We start from the raw sequence: 6669 nt of genomic DNA, 5'->3' as shown, positions 1-6669 counted from the left end.
TAGCACCACCCCCTCAGTCTCAATTAACTGGGCTCTCAGCAGCCCTTAGCAATCCTTAGACATGCTCCTGGTCAGCTCCCTCTCCATTTTCTCTAGCCACTATCCCAACACTTTCCTCTCATTCTCTACTTCCCATTTCAACTCCTTGCTTCCCCTTAGAGTGGAAAAAATCTTCAGAGAGGTATAAGCTTCCTCAGCCTTCTGTGCTCTCATTTAATGAGCTTCTCTAATGCTTCCTCTCTTTTCTTTCTTTTTTAAAATTTTATTTATTTATTTATTTATTTATTTATAAATTTACATCCAAGTTAGTTAGCATATAGTGCAACAATGATTTTAGGAGTAGATTCCTTAGTGCCTCTTCTCCATTTAGCCCATCCCCCCTTCTACAACCCTTCCAGTAACCCTCTGTTTGTTCTCTATATTTAAGAGTCTCTTATGTTTTGTCCCCCTCCCTGTTTTTATATTATTTTTGCTTCCCTTCTCTTATGTTCATCTGTTTTGTATCTTAAAGTCCTCATATGAGTGAAGTCATATGATACTTGTCTTTCTCTGACTGGTTAATTTCGCTTAGCATAATACCCTCTGGTTCAGTCCACATAATTGCAAATGGTAAGATTTCATTCTTTTTGATTGCCTAGTAATACTCCATAGTATATATACCATATCTTCTTTATCCATTAATCTGTCGATGGACATTTGGGCTCTTTCCATACTTTGGCTATTGTTGATAGTGCTGCTATAAACATTGGGGTGCACGTGCCTCTTCGAAGTAGCACACCTGTATCCCTTGGATAAATACCTAATAGTGCAATTGCTGGGTCATAGGATAGTTCTATTTTTAATTTTTTGAGCAACTTCCATACTGTTTCCCAGAGTGGCTACACCCAGTTTGCATTCCCACCAGCAGTGCAAAAGAGATCCTCTTTCCCTGCATCCTTGCCAACGCTATCATTGCCTGAGTGGTTATTGTTAGCCATTCTGGCAGGTGTAAGGTGGTATCTCATTGTGGTTTTGGTTTGTATTTCCCTGATGATGAATGACATTGAGCATTTTTTCATGTGTCGGTTCGCCATCTGGATGTTTTCTTTGGAGAAGTATCTATTCAGGTCTTTTGCCTGTTTCTTCACTGGATTATTTGGGTTTTTTATTTGTTTTTTTTTTTTTTTTTTGGCGTTGAGTTTGATAAGTTCTATATAGATTTTGGAAACTAACCATTTACCAGATATGTCATTTGCAAATATTTTCTCCCATTCTGTTGGTTGCCTTTTAGTTTTGCTGATTGTTTCCTTCGCTGTGCAGAAGATTTTTATTTTGATGAGGTCCCAATGGTTCATTTTTGCTTTTGTTTCCCTTGCCTCTGGAGACATGTTGAGTAAAAAGTTGCTGTGGTTGGGGTCAAAGAGGTTTTTTCCTGCTTTCCCCTCTAGGATTTTGATGGCTTCCTGTCTTATGTTGTGTCTTTCATCCATTTTGAGTTTATTTTTGTGGATGGTGTAAGAAAGTGGTCCAGGTTCATTTTTCTGCATGTTGCCGTCCAGTTTTCCCAGCACTATTTACTGAAGAGACTGTCTTTATTCCATTGGATATTCTTTCCTGCTTTGTCAAAGATCAGTTGGCCATACATTTGTGGGTCCATTTCTGGGTTCTCTATCTGTTCCATTGGTCTGAGTGTCTGCTTTTGTGCCAGTACCATACTGTCTTGATGATTACAGCTTTGTAATACATCTTGAAGTCCAGGATTGTGTTGCCTCCAGCTTTGGTTTTCTTTTTCAAGATTTATTTGGCTATTTGGGGTCTTTTCTGGTTCCATATAAATTTTAGGATTGTTTATTCTAGTTCTGTGAAGAATGCTGGTATTATTTTGATAGGGATTGCTTCCTTTATTTTCTATAACCCAATTTCCCCTTCTTTCCTCTAGTCCAGAGAGACATTACCTTCTATCTCTTGAAGTATGTGAGTTTCCTAGAGCTGTTGTAATGAAGTACCTTGAACTGAGTGGCTTAAACAGTAGAAATCTATTGGCTCACAGTACTGGAGGACAAAAGTCCAAGATCCAGGTGTCATCAGAGTTGGCTCTTTCTGAGGGTTTCTGGTGGTTTGCTGGCAATCTTTGGCATTCCTGATCTCTGCTTTGTCTTCATGTGGTGTTCTCCCTGGATTCATCTTGGGGTTCAGATTTGCCCTCAGCTCTTTTCTCCAACACTTGCTTCTCCATCTGTGTCTGTAGCCTAATGAATTGTACCAGCCTCTGCCAAAGACAGAAAAATATTATCAATTGCATTTGTGAAGTGCCCAGCCATCAAATACTGGGGATTCTGCCACATCTCTGCCAGCTGTGTTCTCTATGCCACACCAGGGATAGTCATGATCTGCTTAGGAAGTTGCAAGGAATCCCAACAGTTTTCCTGCTTCCACTTTTATGGATTTCTATTCCTTCCTCCATGCCCTCCTTTCCAGACGCAGCTCTTGCTTTTTTTGATGTACAGTTCTTTTGTGTGTGTGTTTGTTGTGATAAAATATACACATAATATCTATCATCTTTACCGTTTTAAGTGTACAGTTCAGTGGCATTAAATATATTCACATGGGGCGCCTGGGCGGCTCAATTGGTTGAGTGTCTGACTTCAGTTCAAGTCATGATCTCACGGTTCGTGGCTTTGAGCCCCACGTCGGGTGCTGTGCTGACAGCTCAGAGCCTGGAGCCTGCTTCGGATTCTGTGTCTCCCTCTCTCTCTGCCCCTCCCCTGCTCTCTCTCTCTCAAAAATAAACATTAAAAAAAATATCCACATGGTTGTGCAGCCCTCACCACCGTCCACCTCCAGAATTCTTTCATCTTGTGAAACTGGAACTCTGTCTCTATTAAACTTATCTCCCTGTTCTCCTCCCCCCGTCCCAGCCCCTGGCACCCACCATTCTGCTTTCTGTCTTTATGATTGTGACTATTCTAAGTACCACATGTAAGTGGAATCATACAGTATTTGCCTTTTCGTGACTGGCTTATTTCATGCAGTGTAATGTCTTTGGGGTTCATCCATGTGTAACATAGTATAGCATTTCTTTCCTTTCCAAGGCTGGATAATTCCATTGTATATATATGCCATGTTTTGTTTATCCATTCATCTGTCAATGGACACTTGGGTTCCTTCCACATTTTGTCTGTTGTGACTAATGCTACTGTGGACATGCTACTCTTTGAAACTCTGCTTTCAGTTCTTTTGGGTATATGCCCAGAACTGGAATCACTGAATCATATGGTAATTCAATTTTTGATTTTTTGAGGAATCACCAAACTGTTTTCCACAGTGATTGTATCATTTGACATCTCCACCAACAGTGCACCAGGGTTCCACTTTTTCCACATCCTCATCAATGCTTGTTTTCTGTTTTTTTAGATAGTAGCCATCCTAATGGGTGTGAGGTGGTGTCTTGTGGCTTCGATTTGCATTTCCCTAATGATTGTGATGTTGAGCACCTTTTTATGTGCTACTGGTCAATTAAATATCTTTGGAGAAATGTCTATTCAAGTCCTCTGTTTTTCTGTTTTTGTTTTTGTTTTGAATTAGGTTGTTTGCTTTTTGTTGTTGAGTTGTAGGCGTTTTCTCTATATTCTAGATATTAATCCCTTTGAGACATATGATTTGCAAATATTTTGGGTTTTTGTGTGTGTGTGTGTCTCTCTCTCTCTTTCTCTCTCTCTCTCTCTTTTTTTTTTTTTTTTTTTGCTGCAGCTTTGCTGGAACACGGGGCCCTTCCTAAGTGTGCTAGTTGGGTAATCCTAGCTGAGCGTGGGTGTGGGTGGGGGCTATGATGAAAATGCCACTGCCACAGCACCCTACCCTCCATTGATGCTCAGGGTGTCCCTGGAGTGGACAGAGCTGACAGTGAAAGTTGGTGACTCAAGGGTGAGGTACAGCAATGGGGCCAACAGCCCTGGGGCCTTGTTTAGAAGGCAGAATGTAGACTTGAGAAGGATGAAGACAGAACCACCTGCTGAAGCCTGAGAGAGAGGAAGAGCAGAGTGGAGGGAGGGAAGGGAGAAGAAGTGAGGAAGAAAGGAGGTAAGGCAGCCTGCTTGCTGGCTCTTCTGTCTTTGTGAGTAATGATAATTTTGCATTCTAAGGGAGGTTCCCTGTCACTCTCACTTGCTCTAACTGAGCTGAGAGTTTTCCTGAACTCCAGGGAGTGGGTGAGGTAGCAGCACTTACTTTGGACAACACTAAGATCTACCTTGAGTTGACTGGCAGGGGAGTGAGGAGCTTGTAGGAATGAGTGATTCAGTTCAGCCAGGGGTAAGGGGTAAGTCAAGAGTCCAGCTGAATGAAGTGGTCGTTCCTTCAACAAACTCAGTATGTGCTTTGCATCACTGAGGTAACACAAGGTGAGAGAAAGAGCACCTGATCAGAGTTGTAGGATTCTGGGTTCTGGGTTGGCTTTACATCACACAGGCTGGCCTTGTTCAAATCCCTTAACTTTTGGGCTTTGGTTTCTTCAACCCTAACTTGAAAGGATTGGCCTACATCAGTCAGTAGGCTATGATGAATTACTAGGTTAAAACATCAGGGGCGCCTGGGTGGCCCAGCAGGTTAAGCATCCAACTCTTGATTTCGGCTCAGGTCATGATTTCACAGTGCATAGAATTGAACACCTCCTCCACACTCTCTTTCTCAAAATAAATAAACCTTTAAAAATTGGAATAGAATAGAAAACATCTTAGTGCACAGTATTATTTTTTGAGACTTTTGTTTCAGACATAAATATGGGTGGTAATTCTGGGCTGAAATGTAACACTTATTTCTTATTGTGGGTTTTAGGTGAAAACTTTTTTTAAATGTTTATTTATTTTGAGAGAAAGAGAGAGTGTGCACGTGCAAATGGGGGAGGGCCAGAGAGAGGGAGAGAAAGAATCCAAAGCAGGCTCAACACTGTCAGTGCAGAGGGGACTGCAGTACAGACGAGACTCAATCTCATGAATTATGAGATCACAATCTGAGCCAGTATTGACTCTGATGCTCAACTGACTGAGCCACCCAGGTGCCCTCAGGTGAAAACTTTTAAGAGCACCGGAGAGGTAGATGAAGTTCCTTTCCAGCAACCACATTTTTGTATTTCTAGGTTAGTTATGAAATACCCCAAGTACATAATATTTTTAAACAACTTTTCTCCTCATCTGTGCACACACACACACACACACACAGATTTTTCCAGGGATCTTCCTTATTTTTCATTTTGAGAAATTAAAAAGAGATGTGATCGCAAGGGTAGGAGTGGAAGGCGGAACAAACAAAGAGAAGCAAGTACTTGGCACTGAGTTTCTGGAGGACTGTGGGGTCCAGTGCACCTTTCCTCCTGTAGATACGGCAGAGGAGTGATCCACTGAGGCCAGAAGATGTGTCTTTCCAGTGCCTTCCTGCTCCTCTGCCTTCCAGGTGAGTGCGCCTTGGGGCAGGGGCATGTCTACTCCGTGGAGCTGGAGATGACGGGGAGGAAGAGAATCTACAGAGACAGATCCATATAGGAGGTGTGGAAGGCTGGGAAAATCTTCCTGGAAGATTCAAAGTTTTGTTCTACTTACTTGATTCTCCCACCTATCCTCCCTTGAGAATGGAGAAGGGAGATATTATCCTCTGGATAATCACCCACTTGACTTTTCCTAACTTGGGGCATGACCCCTATTTGCCAGTGATTCTTCTATGTGGAGAATCATGTGTTGCCCTTGTCAGGGAGAGAAAGGGGTTGACTTAAGTCTAGTCAGCACATGGCTTCAGCCTCTCCCAGCTCTTATTGACTTTCCTCTGTGTCTCTGTTCCCACTTAACTCCTGGGGTGGAGGGGAAGCATCCTGTACCCCTCGTCCCCCCACAACCTGGGGAACACCAGATTACCCACTGTGGGGTCCTCACTCAGAAGCAGAGTATTCCAGCTTTAGTCCTGTAACTTGAGAGAAACTCCCTCTCTCTCCCTTCTCTCCTCTGTGTTCAGATTCCAAATCCCACTCTTTGTAATGCTGTGTTAACATGAGGATTATTGAAGCCCGAACACGACATGGGATAGTCAGAGATGAGTCCTGCCAAAGGCGGCTTCGAGGATTAAACCCATTAACCCATTAACACATGTAAAGAGCATGGAACAGTGCCCGCTCCTTCCTAAACTCTGAATCGATACTTGCTATTATAATGAGGACAGTGCTGGATCCTTGCTCAATTTTCTCTCACTCCCCCTCTTAACGGAGGAGAGCCAGGTTGGGCCTATAACAGAGTGAAAAATCACCCAAGAGAAATGATTCAGACTAACATCACCTCCAGAGACTCAAGAAGGTCAAAATGGCCTGGTGGGGGCTGGGGGAGGGGAGAGATGAGTGTGGAAGGAGGATTTGAGAGATGAGTATGTGTGTTGTGTGAAGGGAAGTTGATTTGCCATAGAGGAAAGATTTTTTCTGGTCTGCTAGAAAAGCAGGAGAAAATTCATCTTGCTCACAGATCTGAGGGGAACACAGCTGCCCATGTAGGCACGTGTTTGTGCAGCTAGGCATGTTTCCTGTAGAGGGGTGAGCATGGGAGGATGTGGGGGGCACCCAGGGATGGGGAATGGTGTCTCTGTTCATCGAAGGTCACTGCAAGTTGGTGAACAGGGGCCAGGAGCTACAGGATGCACTGGATAAGGTGTGGGGGT

This window comes from Acinonyx jubatus, chromosome E1 (genome assembly GCF_027475565.1).
Source record: "Acinonyx jubatus isolate Ajub_Pintada_27869175 chromosome E1, VMU_Ajub_asm_v1.0, whole genome shotgun sequence".
NCBI lineage: Eukaryota > Metazoa > Chordata > Mammalia > Carnivora > Felidae > Acinonyx > Acinonyx jubatus.
This window is presented reverse-complemented; position numbering follows the sequence as displayed.